This window comes from Ornithorhynchus anatinus, chromosome 7 (genome assembly GCF_004115215.2).
Source record: "Ornithorhynchus anatinus isolate Pmale09 chromosome 7, mOrnAna1.pri.v4, whole genome shotgun sequence".
Lineage (NCBI taxonomy): Eukaryota > Metazoa > Chordata > Mammalia > Monotremata > Ornithorhynchidae > Ornithorhynchus > Ornithorhynchus anatinus.
Window position 1 is genome coordinate 45,065,529 of NC_041734.1, and position 19,162 is coordinate 45,084,690.

At 40.9% G+C, this 19,162-nt stretch overlaps 1 protein-coding gene and 1 non-coding gene across 4 annotated transcripts in view; one reads left to right on the plus strand and one right to left on the minus strand.

The window, feature by feature from the left end:
• Positions 1-19,162, plus strand: part of LOC100080375 (LIM domain containing preferred translocation partner in lipoma) — a 721,700-nt gene that overhangs the window by 498,539 nt on the left and 203,999 nt on the right. The gene's annotated exons all lie outside the window — the stretch shown is intronic.
• On the minus strand, positions 12,913-13,050 carry LOC114813586. The gene has a single exon (XR_003761303.1). It is a non-coding gene; the product is annotated as a small nucleolar RNA SNORA7 (small nucleolar RNA).

A 19,162-nucleotide genomic window follows, 5' to 3' on the forward strand; every position in this document is an offset into this window, starting at 1 on the left:
CAGGAATTTTGTCATATGGAAGTTACTTTTTTTTTGACCTGTTGTGGCCCTGGAGTGGTTCTCCTGCTTTGATTCTCTTTAAGTCTCTTTCTCAACTTTGTGATTTTGTTCCTTTATTCATCTCTCCCTTTCAATGTGGAAGCATCCAGGTGCCTGTCTATGGTAAGGTATTTCACACACTTTCATTTAATTCCATTTATACAAGTGTAGTACTGGATTCGTGGAAAGAGCCCGGGCTTGGGAGTCAGAGGTCATGGGTTCGAATCCCAGCTCTGCCACTTGTCAGTTGTGTGAGTGTGGACAAGTCACTTAATTTCTCTGTGCCTCAGTTACCTCATCTGTAAAATGGGGATTAACTGTGAGCCTCATGTGGGACAACCTGATTACCCTGTATCTACCCCAGCGCTTAGAACAGTGCTCTGCACATAGTAAACACTTAAATACCAACATTATTATTAGTAGCAGAGTGGATGACTGTTTTAATTTTGGGTGGGGGCCCAAAATGGAAGCTTCAGCTCCATTATTGATGTATTACAGCAGGACTCAGAGATGTAACCTCTTCAAAGAGCAAGGGGGTGACAAAGTAAGGTCCCACCTGCTGTAAATAATCACAATGTGGAAATCAGAGATCAGAGAACATCTGACCTAAATAGCTTTTCAGAATCTGGATTGGATTTTTGAGAATGTGATTTAGACAGTCCACAGTTTCTCACTCAAGCTGTAGAGGAGATCATATAGCTCTGTGTCTGTCCCCATCTAGGATGACTGTTACAATTTAAATCGCAATCAGTAGTCTTTATTGAGCACCTTCTGGGTGTATAACACTGCATTAAGAGTTTGGGAGATTTGAGTAGGATTTATAGGCATAATTCCTGTGCTCCAGGAGTTCACAGTCTCTTGGGGGAGAGAGATACTAAGGTAATTTTCAGATAAGAAGGAAAGTCAACATTAGCTGGTGATTGAGTCAACATTTAGATGATTCCCTAATCTACCTCTCCAGCCCTGACATCTCTCTTCTACATCTCTGTCCAAAGCAGAACATCTCACCTTCCCACCCAGACCCTGTCCTTCATATCGCTGTAGACAACATCACTGTTCTCCCTATCTCCCAATCACTATCCTCAACTCACCTCTGTCATTCAACCCACATATTTTATTCAATTGTCACCAAATCCTGTCAGTTATACATTCGTATTGCTAAAATCTATCCATTCCTCTCCATCTAAACTACTACTCTGTCGATGCATTAATTCATTCAATAGTATTCATTCAGCACTTACTGTGTGCAAAGCACTGTAGTAAGTGCTTGGAAAGAGTACAGTCTAACAAGAAACAGATACATTCCTGCCCATCACGAGCTCACAGTCTAGAGGGAGATCCAAACTCTTATCATATCCCTCTAGACTGTATGTAAGCTTGTATTGGGCAGGAACATTTCTTCCCACTCTGTTGTAGTGTACTCTCCCAAGTGCTTAGTACAGTGCTCTGCACACAGTAATTGTTCAGTAAATCATATTGATTGATTGATCCCACCATAACTACTGCATAAGCCTCCTTGCTTACATCTGTGCATTCGGTCTCTCTCCTCTCAAGTCCATACATCACTCTGTCCCTGGGTCTTCTAAAAGCCTGCTCAGGCCATCTCTCTCCCGTCCTAAAGAACCTCCAGTGATTGGCCATCCACCTCAACATCAAGCAGAAATTCCTTACTATCAAGTTTAAAGCATTCAATCATCTCTTACCATACTACCTTACCTCATTTATTTCTTACTCCAACCATGCTTGTATCCTTCAGTCCAACCTCCTCACTCTATGTCAGTTTTTTCTAGCTCAACACTGACTCCTTGAACATGTCCTCTCTCTGGCCTTTAACTTCCTCCCCCTTCATATCTGACAGACCACCACTCTCCCCACCTTAAAAGCCGTATTAAAATCATCTCTTCTCCAAAAGGCCTTCCCCATCTAACCCCTCATTTCCCCTACTCCCTCTCCCCTTGGCATTTCCCATGCACTTGTATTTGAACCCTTTATTCATGCCACTTCAGCCTCACAGTCTTGTCTTATGCTATAGAGTTATTTCCGACCCATAGTGACACCATGGACACATCTCTCCCAGAACGCCCCACCTCCATCTACAGTTGTTCTGGTAGTGTATCCATAGAGTTTTGTTGGTAAAAATACAGAAGTGGTTAACTCCTTCTGTGGAGTAAACTTGAGTCTCCAGCCTCGACTGTCTCCCTTGCTGCTGCTGCCCAGTACAGGGGAGTCTTGACTTGTAGTAGATTGCCTTCCACTTGCTAGCCACTGGCCAAGCTAGTAATGGAATGGGTTTGCCTCTGCTTACCCAGAGTCGAGGCTAGTAGAGATCTGAAAACTCTCCAGGTATGATCCTGAGAGAGTAGCCTCACAGTACTCATGGACATATCCAGAAATTATTTTTAAGTCTGGGTCTCCCGCCTGAAAACTCCTTGTGGGCAGGAAACATGCCTGCCAACTCTGTTATATTGTACTCTCCCAAGCACTTAGTACAGTGCTCTGCACACAGTAAGTACTCAGTAAATATGATTGATTGATGTCTTCCATTTGGCCTGGAACTCCCTCCCCCTTCATCTGTGGCACATCACCGCTCTTCCCACCTTCAAAACCTTCTTAAAATCACATCTCCTCTAAAAGGCTTTCCCTGACTAAACTCTCATTTTTTTCCTACCTTCTCTCACTTCTTTTTCACCTATGCACCTGTATTTGTATCCTTAATATCATTCACCACACTTTCAGCCCCACAGCACTTATGAACATACCTGTAATTTATTTTGATGTCTGTCTCTTCCTCTAGACTAAAAGTTCACTGTGGGCAGGAAAGATGTCTACCAACTCTTTTGTATTGAGGCAGGGGATTCCAGCTTGTGAGAGGGAGAAGAGAAGGACAGAGAAAGAGACAGAGACAGAGAGTTGGAAAAAGAATGTCACATCCGAACAAAAGCCGTAGTTGCACCTATATACAGTCAGACCCAGTCACGTTTGGACACACATACTCACCCAGACAAATATGCTTGATGGAAATCTAGACTTTAAGCCTGTTAAAGGTAGGGAACATTTCTACCAACTCTGTGATATTGTAATCTCCAAAGTGCATAGTACATTTCTGTGCACACAGTAAATGCTCAGGAAATATGATGACTGATTGAGGAATGAATGGTGCAAACTGGGGTGTAGTGGAAGAAGGGTGTATATAGGTAGAGGGAAGAATGCATAGAGTTTTATTGATATTAGCCTTAAAGCTAAGGGTAGGAAAGTTCGGCCTGTTGCAGAAAGGACTGAGTAAAGAGTAAAGTCTTCTAAAGAGCAGGATGTTGTGTGCAAAATGATGTTTTAGGAAAATCATCTGGACATCCAGGGTATGTATGGAGAAGAGTGTAAAGATACTGGAGGGAGGGTCACCAATATGGAGTCATGCAAGTTAAGTCAGGACATGACAAGTGTTTGGACCCACATGTGTGCAGTTTGGATCAATCAGTCAGTCATATTTATTGAGCACTTACTGTGTGCAGAGCACCATACTAAGAGCTTGGGCAAGTACAACATACCAATATAACAGAGTTGGTGCACACATTTCCTGTCCACAATGAGCTCACAGTGTAGAGAGGGAGACAGATATTAATATAAATAAATATATTATGGATATGTACATAGGTGCTGTGGGGCTGAGGGAGATGTGAATAAAAAGAGCAATTCAGAGCAGTGCAGAAGGGAGGAGAGAAGAAGAAATGAGGGGTTAGTCAGGGAAGGCCTTTTGGAGGAGTTGTGCCTTCAATAAGCCTTTGAAGGTGGGGAGAGTAGCTATCGGATGTGGAGAGGGAGGGCGTTTCAGGCCGGAGGCAGGATGTGGCCGAGAGGTCGGCAAGATAGACGAAATTGTGGTACGGTGAGTAGGTTGGCATTAGGTAGCAAAGTGTCCGGCCTGGGTTGTAGTAGGAGAGCAGTGAGGTAAGGTAGGAGAGGCCAAGATGACAGAGTGCTCTAAAGCTGGTGATATACAGTTTCTGTTTGCAGAGTTGGATGGGCAACCACTGGAGGTTCTTGAGGAGTGGGGAAAATTGGACTGAATGTTTTTGTAGAAAAATGATCCGGGTAGTAGAGTGATGTATGGATTCAAGTGGGGAGAAACAGGGAGGTCATCAAGGAGGCTGATACAGTAATCAACGTGGGTTAAGATAAGTGCTTGAACTAACATGGTACCAGTTTAGATGGAAAGGAAAGTACAGATTTTAGTGACTTTGTGAAAGTTGAACCAACTGGATTTAATATCAGATTGAGTAAGTGGGTTGAATGAGAGAGATGAGTCAAGGATGATGCCAAGGTTACAGACTTGTGAGATAGGAAGGATGGTGGTGCTGTCTACAGTGATGGGAAAATCATGGGGAGGACCATGTCCCTTGGTACTCCCACCCTTCAATGTCTGCAGTCTTCAGTAGTAGGAAAAAATCACTCGTGTGTTCAGTAGGTATCTAATTACTTGCTTTTACCTCAAGTGGAATTGAGAATTGTCCAAGCCCAATAAAACAAACAAACTCCTATTACAACACTCATGCTGTTTGTCTACCAATATGGCTGGAAGAAAGACCATAAGAAGCTTATAGGCTCAACTCCACTAATGTTCTGGAGCGAGGCAATAATTAGAAGTGAATAATTAGCCTTAGTGAAGCAATTCTGATGTTCTAGACATATTGTGTTGCATACCCTGAGGAAACACAACAAGAATGAGCTTGCCTAACCCCTCACTGCTTAATGGTCCACTGTGCTGTTTAGCCCCTTTAGGTCATGTTGTTGTTCCTTGGACATTTTCCTGAGTCAGTTCCAAAAGACATAACTATGCACACACACAAATTGATTGTCTCCTTGTTGAAGCAAAACAATAATCACCCTTGGGTGAATTTAGAACCCCAGCATCACCTCCCCGCCTTCCCCCAGTTCAGCTAAAACCCAATTGATTTGTCAATCAATTGAAACACATGATCTGACCAAAGTTCATTCATTTGCTACAAAGTGTCTCAGAAATACCTTGGCTAGATAATCAATTTAAGGAAAAAGGACTTTGCTCGGTTTCTTCTCTTCTCCTCTCTTTCTCCCTGACCCTGGTCAAGCTTAGTCTTCTCTGTTGCTTAGGTTTTATCATTGGTGAGGCAGGGAGCTTTGTGTTTGTAATCATTGCCTCTGTTTAATTAACGCCTCTCTACCCAGACCCTAGTCCTGACCCTGTCATCCCATGCCTAGACTCCTGAAGTTCATTTCCACTGGGTTTCCTGCTTCTATTTTCCACCCAATTCCTCCATCCAGATGTCTGTGATCCTTCTCTCACTTTAAATAGATCAGTCTTCTCCAGCAATGACTTCCTTTTCACCTCAGGAGAAGTTTATTTCAAGTTCCTTTCCCATCATTGCTGAACTTTTCATCAATTTACCCCACCTATCCTGTACATTCCTATCCCTTTGCCTTCGTGAAGCAATCCTGATGTTCTAGACATATCACCTTGCATACCCTGTGGTTCCTTAGGGAAACACAGTTTCCCATTGTTCCCAGTTCAGAATTGAGCTGGCCTTGCCCTTCTCTTATCTCAGGTTATTTATATTTCATCTCAATTTCTGATCATCCAGATATTCCCTCTATATCAGGCAACTGGTCACCTGAACAGAAGGGCCTGGTCAAGACCCTGCCAGGGACACTAACCTCCATGGACCTCCCACTCCCCACACTTTGATGAGGATTTACCTCAAAGTTTGCCTGAAAACCTCTCAAGTTTTTTTAATGCCATGGTAGAGGTGTCTGATAAACAACCAGCATCCTTGCAGTGTTGATTTTTTTTTCAAAGTAGTATTTGCCCAGTTATGCGTGTCTACCTGCTCTATGTGTCCACACCAGTATTACCTATTTTAAAATGTAAACCCGGTGAGCATGAACTTTCCATGTAACCTTTTTGCATAATACCCTGAAAAAGGCAATGTACTTGGGGGCATTTGTGGGCAATTAATATTTTCTGTTATAATAATAATAATTATGGTATTTATTAAGCACTTACCATGTGCAGAGCACTGTTTTAAGTGCTGGGGTAGATACAGGGTAATCATATTGTCCAACATCACATAGCTGCATTGAGAAATAATGAATACAGGTGATTTGCAACATGTCAGGTAATACTCATGAAAGCTGCAAAAACATAGGGGGTGTTAATATTTTTAAGGCTGAGACCAGAAATCAGAAGACTGATGCCAATGTATGTGAAACAGGAGGCTGACTTGGCAGAGATGTGTTCTGGGACTCAGTTGCCTTTCAATAAAATGGGACTAATAATAGCTACTACCACGCTGGAGTGCTGTGAAAAGAATTGAGTCGTTATTTACAAATTTGTATTTATCTTTCTGGTGAGTGATGCTTATTTAATTTCTCATGAAAAAGGTGCTAGATAAATCTCAAATGTAATTTTGTGAGGAAACCAACGTGTATTTTTAATAACTTAAGATGCCTCATTCTAGTTTTTTGAAAGCATCTTTTGAATCAGGCAGATTGACTATGGCATCTGATTTACCTTTGTCAAATATGGTTACCCCCCAGAACCCTAAGTAACAAGGTCTGACTTTTTGAATTAAAGAAAGAAAAACAGAAAAAAACAAATGTCCAGTTTTATTCTGAGGGTCAGAGTGCTGTAGTACACTGTCCCTTCTCTCCAATATATCCTCGTGGTGTCCATTACCTTAAACATCAGACAGCAAGCAAAAGGCGTGTTATCTAAATTTAATTAACTTTTGAATAAAATGAAATGAATCAAACTGAGAGGATGGCATCAAACATAACACAGAACAAGCCTGCTGAAAAAAGCCATAGGAGGAAATTATCAAGAAAAAAGAAACCCAAATGGAAATTATACCCAGAGTGAACATTTATCTATGAAGCAATACATGCATGGATGCACTATTAACATTTCATGGGCAGGAATCTTGGCTCGGGATGATTAAAGGGTCCTTGTGACTAAATCTGTATGGCTTTTATGTTCCCTTTAATTGCAGCATACAGCCACAAAAGGAAAAAAAAACGAAAACTTGACATAAAAGATAATCTGCAGTAAAGATTTCAAGCTGTTAGGTAAATGAAATGTTTCAACAGGAGATTCTGTTTTTGCCTTCAGAGGCTCTTTGCACCAAATAAATGAAAGATAAACTTTACCAAACCCAATATTTTTTCTTTTCTTTTCTTACCAATTTCTTTTGTTTAAGGACATATAATACTTAAAGAAACTACAGTGAGTGGAGGGAGGCTAGTATATTTATTGTGTGCAGATGTGACATGACAAACATTTTTAGGTTTAAAAGACCATTAGGTGGAAAATTGTTTTACCCCATGGGAAAAGCAGTTATAAATAGGTACATGGCATCAGATGGCAATATTAAGCCAACGGTATCTTAAGGAAGAATGTTGTTTGCCAAGCTCAGAACATGTTTCTACTGTCAAAGAAGGGACAAAACTTTTGTATATATCTATAAATTTGTATTATAAGTTGCTTATATTAATGTCTGTCTCCCCCTCTAGACTGTAAACTTGTTGTGAGCAGGGAACATATCTACCACCTCTGTTGTATTGTACTCTCCCAAGCGTTTAGTTTAGTGCTCTGCTCTGCATACAGTAAGCACTCAATAAATATGGTTGATGATGGTGATGATACATGGTTCATGCTTATGTAAACTCTACACTGAAAGCACACTGTGTGCAGGGAATGTATTTACCAACTCCATTATATTGTACTCTCCCAAGCACTTGGTACGGTGCTCTACACACAGTAAGTGTTCAATAAATACCATTGATTGATTGACTAACTGGAACCTTAGCAGCAGCAATATGGAAGAATGCCTACTGTATCTAAAGCTCTGTACACAAGTGCTCAATAATACTATTGATTGATTGAAAGTAGAACCTTCATCTTTATAGTAGAAAGCACCCCATGTAGCTACTAGATTGGGTCATGACTACCTCCTGACTCCCTCCTTTTCCACATCTTCAACCTCTCAGACGTAATCATTACAGATCACATAATCATTACAGATCTGCACCCTAGATCTCTACTTGTGGGAAAAATGAGATGTTCAATAATAGATTCATCGTAGATTGTTCAATTCAAATATATATCATATGGTGTATATTCTGCATGCTCTTTTTGTCTTCATCTGTCATACCCGAAGATACAATGCAACCTAGTTTTGTAACTTTGAAAATATAGTTGCATTGGTGGATGTTTGCTTCGTGCGGTGCTGTTTTCTTTTAGACTTAGGAAACGTAGGATCAGTTCCAGAACCTCTGGAGAAGATAAGTAAGTGAAAATCTTTTATATAATGTAACGTTAAACAGCTTAATGCTTACTGCAGAGACTACTTAATCTCTGTTCAATCTTAAAGCATAATATCACAAAATTCACTAAATGAGGAATTGTAATATGATTATGAGTCTTTGCAGGAGGCTGAAAATAGAAGCTTATTTTTCTGACTGTTAGTTTTCAATATCAGGGAAGAATTTGTTCAACTTATGTGGAACAACAGTCTTCTATTCTTCATAAACACCTTAACATATAAATTAACTCCTTCCGATTACATCATTTCACCAATGAACTCCTCTATCCATTAGAGTCATCTTCTCCTTCTATCATATTTATAAATTCACCTACCTTCTTGAAAGTTGTTGCAAGACTTTTTCCTTCCAAAATTTTAGCTGATAGTGGAGGAACCATAACTTCCTTTTTGATATCTGTTTTAGCCTCTTACAGTGATATGTTAGATTGTCTACATTTGATGACCTTGTTGGATAATAATTCCTCTGAATGTGATGTAGGTAACTCATTGACATCTGCATCTTGCATTTTTAACTGAAGTTTCCTGTACAGTTCAACTCTTTACTTTATCTCAGTGGTATTTATTGAGTGTTGACTGTGTGCAGAGCACTCTGCTATGCACTTGGGAGAGTACAATGCAACAGAGTTGGTAATATGCATTCCCTGCCATGACAAGCCTACAGTCTGCTGGAGTAACCCTTCAGTGCCTTAAAAATCTGACTTAAACTCTGGATAGGTCTTTGTCAAAGATCCAGTTGTTGTTGACTGTTTAATCTCAGTTCAGGTGGAGAGAAGGCAGGGAAGGATTTACTTATCTTTAGCCCTTGACCAGAATGTTGGAACTAGTTAGAAATGTGTATGGACTAAGGTGTCATGGACTGCCAGCATCCTTTGGGTATGCACCTTTATTATGTAATACACTATATTCTTTTTCAAGATGCTTTAAATAAGCTCAGTTGCTAGGTGAAGTATGGTAGACTAAACCATGCCACTGTACATTTAAATAGTCAGAAGAAGAATGTTTGACCATTTTCTTAAAGAGAGCTGTAGTACAGTAATTAGGTTAGTGTTAAATCTCATATCCCGTCTTAGATTTGTACCTAAAACAAGTCTGAACCCTTCTCAAATTCTAACTTTATCACTTGTGTGGTCTATTCTGCTTCTGAATATGAGTACTCAAAATAGTCATTAATATAGTGTAATTCATAATTATAATGTGCACATTCTAGATAGAGTATGTATCCATAGGCTTTCAAAAATTCCTTTTTAAAAAAAAAACCAGGGTTGCAGCTAAATTTTCAGTTAACCTAAAAAGGATAGGAAGAAGGTTTTAGGCACACATATTAGTAATATGATATAATTTGAAATAAATGCACCTATTTTTAGTCTTGCTTTGCATATTCATATTTGAACTGAGAGTTTTTTCTTGCATTGCAATCACCCCCAAAACTCTGTACTCTAAAAGCCAAGCTCAAATGCCTGTCCTCATTCATTCATTCATTCATTCAATTGAATTTATTGAGTGCTTACTGTGTGCAAAGCACTGTACTAAGCACTTGGGAGAGTACAATGCAACAACAAACAGACATATTCCCTGCCCACAACGAGCTCCAAAGCATTGCTCGACTTTGAGGGATCCTGGAACTTTTTGCAAATTTTACTTAGACACAAATTTTCACCCCAGATTATCCTTCCCCACACCTCCCTCCCTCAGTTCTCCTCACCCAGGGGCAAATCCAGCCATTTGAGGCACCTAGTTGGAACGAAGACAAACAACCATCACTCACCCAGGTAGGTAGCTTCTTTGGTCTAGTGGCAACTAAAAAGGAGGAGCAGCAGCAGCTTTAAGAAGCACTCTTGGATCTCAGCAGTTCATTCAGGAGTAGTCATGGCCTCGTCAACCTTTTTGTATGCACAGTCTGGGAGAAACCATCCTTTCAGCCGCAACCACACATTTGCGTGAAAACTCCCCATCAGTAACATCATGTGTTAATACTGTCACCCTTCAAGCATCCTTCTTGATGCTAGTGAAGAAACAAAAAGTGAAACTTTTCAGCCTAGTTTCACTACCCAGGTGAAAGAGAAAATCAAAGGGATATATACTGTAAAGCAAATATGAAACTAAAAAGATAGTGTCATATGTAATTCCTATTTTGATATTAAAAATAGGTAAAGGGGTTGTAATTTCCCATACCACCTCAGCCCTATGATGCTTATGTACGCATTCTTATACTTTGCTATGTCCCCTGTCTGTGGTTCATTCATTCATTCAAACATGTTTATTGAGCTCTTACTCTGTGAGGAGCACATTACTAAGCACTTGGGAGATTATTTTGATGTCCGTTTCCCTCACTAGATTGTAAACTCTTTGAGGTATACCAATTCTGTTGTACTGTACTCTCCCATGTGTTTAGTACAGTACTTGGCACACAGTAAGCACTCAATGAATAGCATTGATGATGACGATTGAATGGAAAATTTAACCTTGGCAATACCTTGATGGAAATGGCCTGGAAAAAAAAGTATGGCATTTGTTAAATGCTTACTATGTGCCAGGCACTGTACTAAGTGCTGGGGTGGATACTATCAAATTGGATTGGATACAGTCCTTGTCCCATATAGGGCTCACAGTGTCAATCCCCATTTTACAGATGAGGTAACTGAAACACAGAGAAGTGAAGTGATTTGCCCAAGGCCACACAGCAGATAGATGGCGGAGTTGGGATTAGAACCCATGACTTTCTGATTCCTAGGCCCAACTATGCCATTACTCACAAATTAGTTAATTAGTTTATTTCAATCCACACAACAACCCTGTGAGGTAGGTATTACTCTCCCCATTTTACAAATCGGGGAACTGATTTACAGAGAAGTTAAGTGACTCTCTCATGGTCACATGGTGGGCTAACAGCACAGTTAAGACTCTCTGTCACCTCACCACACTGCTTCCCCTAATGCTAGGCCCAAAATGAAAATAAAACTCAGACTCTGGGAAGAAAGGGTTTTGAGGAAAAACAGTAGTAGAAAAACTTAGTAGTAGTAGTAGAAGTAGTATGGTATTTGTTATGCGCTTACTATGTGCTGGGCACCATTTTAAGCTCTGGGGAGAATACAAGGTGATCAGGTTGTCCCAGGTGGGGCTCACAGTCTTCATCCCCATTTTACAGATGAGGGAACTGAGACACAGAGAAGTGAAGTGACTTGCTCAAAGTCACACAGTTGACAGGTGGCAGAGTATTAGTAGTATTAGTAGAAGTAATAATAATAATGTTGGTATTTGTTAAGCGCTTACTATGTGCAGAGCACTGTTCTAAGCGCTGGGGTAGATACAGGGTAATTAGGTTGTCCCACGGGAGGCTCACAGTTAATCCCCATTTTCCAGATAAGGGAACTAAGGCACAGAGAAGTGAAGTGACTTGCCCACAGTCACACAGCTGACAAGTGGCGGAGCCGGGATTCGAACCCATGACCTCTGACTCCCAAACCCGGGCTCTTTCCACTGAACCACGCTGCTTCTCTAGTAATAGTAATATTTATTAAGTTCTTACTCTGTGCAAATCACTTTTCTAAGTGTTGGGCAATAATAAGCAGATGAATCAATCAAATTTACTGAGGGCTTACTGTGTGCAGAGTACTGTATTAAGCATTTGAGGAGTACGATATAACAGTCGGAATACACATTCCCTGCCCACAATGAATTTGCAGTCTAGAGGGGGAGACAGACACTAATATAAAAAAATTCTGGATATGTACATAAGTGCAGTGGGACTGAGGGAGGGATGAATAAAGGGAGCAAATCCAAGTATAAGGGCAACACAGAAAGGAGTGGGAGAAGAAATGAGGGCTTTGACAGGGAGGGCCTCTTGGAGGAGATGTCCCTTCAATAAGGCTTTGAAGGTGGGGAGAATAATTGTCTGTCGAATATGAACAAGGAGGGCATTCCAGGCTGGAGCCATGCGGGAGAGGTCAGTAGTGAGATAGGTGAGATAGACGAGAAAGAGGTACAGTGCATAGGTTGGCATTAGAGGAGCGAAGTATGCGGGCTGGGTTGAAATAGAAGAACAGTGAAGTAAGGGAGGAGGGCGTGAGGTGATTGAATTCTTTAAAGTTGATGGTACAGAGATGAGAGTTAAATCCAGTCGCTGTACCTCCAGGGGCTCACAATTGAAAATACGGTGGGGTAGGGTTTGGGGAAAGACAAAGTCTTGTCTTATGCTGTCGAGTTGTCCCCGACCCATAGCGACTCCATGGACACATCTCTCCCAGAATGCTCCAACTCCATCTGCAAAGGCTCTGCTAGTATTTCCATAATATTTTTGTAGTAAAAATATGGAAGTGATTTACCACTGCCCTCTTCCACTCAGTAAACTTGAGTCTCCACCCTCGAGTCTGTAAGCCCGTCATTAGGCAGGGATTGTCTCTGTTCGTTGCCGAATTATACATTCCAAGTGCTCAGTACAGTGCTCTGCACATAGTAAGGGCTCAATAAATACTATTGAATGAGTAACTCCCATCCTGCTGCTGCCCAGCACAGATGAGTTTTGATTTGTAGCAGATTGCCTTCCACTCGCTAGCCTCTGCCCAAGCTAGGAATGGAATGGGTATGCCTCTGCTTGACTCTCCCTCTCATAGCTGAGTCTGGTAGAGTGCTGGAAACTCTCCAGGTGCGATCCTAAGAGGAGGAAGGACTCAGTAGGAAAGGTGAAAAAATATAAAAAAGCTATCAAACAAAGGTATTGATTAAACATTTATTCTGTGCAGAGCACTTCATTAAGTGCTTATAAGACTTACAGTACAACACAGTTGGTAAACAAGCTCCCTGCCCATAAGGAGCTTATCGTTTAAGGAGAGAGGCAGATATTAAAATAAACTACAGATGGGGAAATGGTAGAGAATAAGGATATAATAATAATAATATTTGTTAAGCACTTACTATGGGCCAAGCACTGCACTAAACACTGGCATAGGTACAAATAATTAGTTCCACATGGGACTCACAATGTAGGTAGTAGAGAAACAGACGTTGAATCCCCATTTTGCAAATGAGGGAACTGAGGGACAGAGAAGTGAGTTGCCCAAGGTCCCACATCAGGTATGTGGCATTGCTGGGATCAGAACCCAGATCCCCTGACTCTCAGGTCTATGCTCTTTTCACTAGGCCACCCTGCTTTTAATATGTACATAAGTGCACTGGGGCTCAGGATGCAGTCAGTGCCAAGTGCTTAAAGGACACGGATGCATTAAATAACACGGAAGACATCATAAAAGTGCAGAGTCCAGCATATCTAGTGGTAAAGAGGACCTGTAGGGGTTTTCTAAAATTTACAGGGGCACTTTAAATCCCCTATTGAACTCTGTTAATTCCTTCCCTGCTATTTAAGGAACTGCTACATTTCTTTTGATGGATCACAGTTGCTAGCACATTTAGTTGAAAAGAAGGCAAACAGCCTATTGAAGGTTAGACAGCAACTTGAGTCATTTCATGCACTTAGACAATATTTAGGATGACCCTATGTAAACTCAAATTATCACGTAAAAGCCAGTATAAAAATAATATCCATCTGCTTTGCTGGTCCTGCTGCCGTTTGCAACAGTTCTCTGACAAGCTGTTATCTTGGTATATAGAGAGAAAGGGAGAGGGAGCATATATTTAAGAATTTGGGAACTGAATTTGAAATGAAAAAAAAAATGTAAACTGGTTCATATGAACTGGAGTATTTTCCCACAAGTAGTTTGTAATCATTCTTAAGGACAATGCATTTAATTCATTTAATCAATTTTTTTATGGTACCTGTTAAGTGCTTACTTTCTGCTAAGCACCATACTAAACATTGAGGTAGATACAAGATAATCAGGTTGGACACAGTCCCTGTCCTCCCTAAGTAGGAGGGAGTAGGATTTAATCCCCAGATGAGGAAACTGAGACACTGAGAAGTTAAGTAACTTGTCCAAGGTCTCAGAGCAGACAAATGGAGGAACCAAAATTACAACCCAGGTCCTCTGATTCCCAGAGGATTTACCATGCAGATGCAAGTTTGCCACATTTATCCCTGTAACTTATACAATGTTTAAGAGACTATCATTAATTTAAATATTCTATACCAGGATGGTATTTTTACTCTGGGAGCTGCCTTAATTTTCTAAGGAAACCTGAGTTCTAAAAATATACATAGTTGAGATTTTTTTCAATTGTAAAATCTACTTTTGACAGTTCTGATATTGGACTTTATCTTCTGCTATAATTTTGTAAAGAGATGAATCTCTCTTAGAACTGCCATGAACTCATGAGACCAAGTGGTCTTTGCTTTGGAACTCTCATTTACTAATAATTCCAGTACTACTACTAATAATATGTGCTTATTATGTGCCAAGCACTGTACGAGGTGCTTAGTTAGTTACAGGATAATCAAGTCAGATGTCGTTCAGACTATGAGCCCGTTATTGGGCAGGGATTGTCTCTATGTGTTGCTGAATTGTACATTCCAAGCGCTTAGTACAGTGCCCTGCACATAGTAAGTGCTCAATAAATAGTACTGAATGAATGTCATCTTTGTGTCTCCTCGGGCTCGGCATCTAAATAGAAGGGAGAACGAGGTATTGAATTGTCTTATTACAGATGAAGAAACTGATAACAGAAATGAAGTGATTTACCTAGGGTCATACAACAGACAAGGGGCATAGTTAGGATTAGAACTCAAGTCCTCTGACTCCCAGGCTCAGGATCTTTCCACTAGGTCATGCTGTTTCTGCTGGGAAGAGGGTCGTCCATACACTTTGTGAGCTTGACTGTTACCCACTGAACGCTTAGTCTACTACCACTCTGTCCCAGAATCTCCAATACCTGCTCATCAACAACCTGGTTCTAGGGGCTTGTGCCTTTGTTCTAATAATAATTGTTAAGCTCTCATTGTGTCTTAAGCACAAGAGAAGCAGCGTGGCTCAGTGGAAAGAGCACAGGCTTGGGAGTCAGAGGTCATGGGTTCTAATCCCGGCTCCACCGCTTGTCAGCTGTGACTCTGGGCAAGTTACTTAACTTTTCTGGGCCTCAGTTATCTCATCTGTAAAATGGGGATTAAGACTGTGAGCCCCATGTGGGACAACCTGATCTGCTAGTATCCCCCCAGTGTTTAAAACAGTGCTTTGCACATAGTAAGCGCTTAATGAATATCATCACTATTATTATTATTTACGCCAGTGCTTAGAATAGTGCCTGGCACATAGTAAGCCCTTCACAAATACCAGAAAAAAAAATAAAAAGAAACACTATACTAAGTGCTGAGGGAGAGAGAACACAATCAGCTTGAGCACAGTTCCTTTCCTACATGGGATTTACAGTGTAAGTATTCAAGTATCTCTTTAATAGGCAATAGGAGATCATCATATTAATTAATTAATGTTGGCATTTGTTAAGCGCTTATTATGTGCAGAGCACTGTTCTAAGCGCTGGGGTAGATACAGGGTAATCAGGTTGTCCCATGTGAGGCTCACAGTTAATCCCCATTTTACAGATGAGGTAACTGAGGCATAGAGAACTTAAGTGACTTGCCCACAGTCACACAGCTAAGTGGCAGAGCCGGGATTCGAACCCATGACCTCTGACTCCGAAGCCCAGGCTCTTTCCACTGAGCCACACTGGTTCATATGCATTTCCTAGAATCAGAACTCGAGTTTAAGTCACCTAGAAAAATAGCAACTCTCTCCTATATTTAAAAATTCCCAAAATAGGAAGAATACACCCTCCCTTGGTAACTCAACCCATTAAATAGCAACTTTAACGCCAGGCACTGCTTAGTGGTAATGTCCTATTTAATTTATTTTCAGAGATGGTATTTGCTGTTACCCTCTGTCATATCAGATGGAGGGCTGGACTTTGGTGAAGGTCAAAATAAGGACATAATCTTGAAAGAAAACATGTCAAATTAAGTTTCAAGTCCACATCAGGGAGAGTTGTTATCACCTCACATTTTTTCAGTATCACCATTAAGATTTCAAATAGTAGTTGATGACAGCCAAAAATACGAGACATATGAAGGTTATACTTATTCCAAAATATTATCTTAATTTCCCACAAGGACAGTTAATGGAAACAAACAGAAGAAAAAGACAGTCAATTAATAGTTGGAATTTATTGAGAGCTTACTCTGTGTAGAGCACCGTACTGAGATTTCCTGTGGCTGCTGTGGCTAAATGTCACAGTTGTCTTGACTTGTTGAATCTGTGCCTTGACTCAACATAAGTCCCTCATCTATTCCCCCTGCATGGAAAAAATGCACCGTTTTTCCTACTCTCTAAATTAACTAGAAGCAGCTTCGCCTAGTGGATATAGCCTAGGCCTCAGAGTCAGAGGACTAGAGAGCTAATTTTCTGGCTCCAACCCTTCCACCTTTCCACTTGTCTCCTGTGTGATCTTGGACAAGTCACTGCTTCTCTGTGCCTCAGTTTCCTCATCTGCAAAATGGGTATTAAAAATCTGAGCCAGACTGTGTCCAATTCGATTAACTAGTATCTACCCCAGCTCTTAGTACAGTGCCTGACAGACAGTAAATGCTTAGCAAATACCTTTTCAAAAGCAAAACAAAACCTAAGAAAAAAATAGTGTCCAGATTAACTAGAAAATTATTCCAAAATTTCCTTCAGCCACCACATTTAAGTCTTTCTTTATTTTTCAGTGGTATTTGTTAAACACTTTCTATGTGCCAGGCACTGTACTAACTGCTGGGGTAGATATAAACTAATCAAATTGGATGCCGTCCATGGCCCACAGTGGAGCTCACGGTCTTAATCAAATGAAGTAACTGAAGCCCAGTGAAGTGACTTGTCTGTGGTCTCACAGCCGCCAAGTGAGAAGCAATGTTGCCTAGTGAATAGAGCCTGGTAGTCAGAAGGACCTGGGTTCTAATCCTAGGTCTTCCACTTGTCTGCTATGTGACCTTGGAAAAGTCACTTAATTTCTCTGTGCCTCGGTTCTCTGATTTGTAAAATGAGGTTAAACTGTGAGACCTATGTGGGACCCGCCCTCTGTCTAACCTGATTAGCATGTATGTACCCCAGCACTTAGTACAGTGCACAAAGTAAATGCTTAATAAATGCCATAAAAAGTGCCAGAGTAAGAATTAGAACCCTGGTCCTCTAACTCCCAAGCCTGTGGTCTGGCCATGTTGCTTCCCAACTTTTTCACTTCCTGAAAAAGAATCCAGAATGGAAACAATGTGCTATATTCTCCAAAGCAGACTTGGTAATCAAATTTATCTCATCACAAAGGAGAACACTCTGTATTTCAGTACAGGAGAAACATATTGGAGATTCTTTTGGATTAGATAAATGGTCTTATCGCTAACCCTTTCACAATGGCAGTCATCTGCCAAAGGCTTCTTCTGAGTGGGCCTTGGCCCAAATTTGGTGTGAATTGGCAGTTTGCTTCCAAATGTAGAAGTCATCACGGCCCAAACCTGGTAGTGGATATCCCTTTATTCGACCGCAGAGTCAAGCACTCTAAGGAGATAGACATGCTATGATCTCCCACTAATCTTTAGCTTCCTTTTATAGTGTTAGTCATATGAGAACTTTAGTAAAACGCAGTTGATACCTAGAGTTTAGGTCACAGGTAAAAGTTCCTCTTAAACCTCAGCTTTGAAAGTGATGTGAGTAATTTGGCAATAATAGACTATCTTGTATTTCTCCCATCATCAGGTGGAATCCTTTACCTTCCCCTTTAGGACCCTATTATAATAATAATAATGATGTTATTTGTGATACACTTACTGTGCGTCAAGCACTGTTCTAAGTGCTGAGGTGGACCCATTAAGCAGGTTGGATACAATTCCTATCTCACTTGGGTTTCTGTTTGTCATCTCCAGAAAGTAAGCTGGGTCACTGGAGAGGAAGCCTCTTGCCATGCTTTCCTGGACCTGTAGGCAACCTGAATAGCCACTGTGGGTACCTGTTGTCTGACCTCAAAGCATCAGGTCAGCCTCCTTGCCTGTCAGCCCAGGTGGGGGGAGAAATGATCTTTCAAAACTTCAGGCCTTCCTTCCCCCGTCCCCACCATCTTCCCTCCAACCTTCCTCCCCCATCGTACATCCCATCAAAAACAGTAGCCGGCTGACTTGCCCTGGCGGGCCACTTTTGCATACCAAACAAGATTATGCCTCTGTGCTAAGGATAAGCTAATTAGTTGCCTCTGTTTTTAGAGGAGGCTGGCTAAAAAAAGAAAATCAAGAGAGAGAGAGGATTGCTTGCATATGTTATTTTCAAGGCTGCTGCTTAATCCTCTGCAGTTCCTAATTTGCATTTAGAAATGTAACTGGATTAGAAATGGTTGACCCACTCTCTTCTGAGGGCAATGTGTCTACTTAGACAAATGACTCAAATACGCTGCCTGTGTAACCTCAAATGCGCGGTCTGTGTACTATAAGGACAGATTCCTCCCCATATGAAATGGCGTGAACACTGGAGGCAGCATTTGAGAGTAATATTGACTAATTATTTAACCATGAGTGACAGCACTGAACATTGTGTTCTTTTTGCATCACTTGCTACATTTACTGTGAATCTGATTATGAAGAAAATAAGTATTCTTCTCTGGTCTCCAGTAACATAGGGCCAGAAGACAAAAGCGCACAGTGCCAAAAGTTGTGAAAATGGAGGTGGTTAAATTGAACCATGAACTTGTATCTTTGAACTAGGGCTAGGGGTTTTTTTTGTTTGTTTGTGTTTTGGCAGCTTGGCTCAACTCCTTCCAAGTCTCAGGTGACTTGGACATGTCTGAGCTTATCACACTGGCATTTAAGTAAG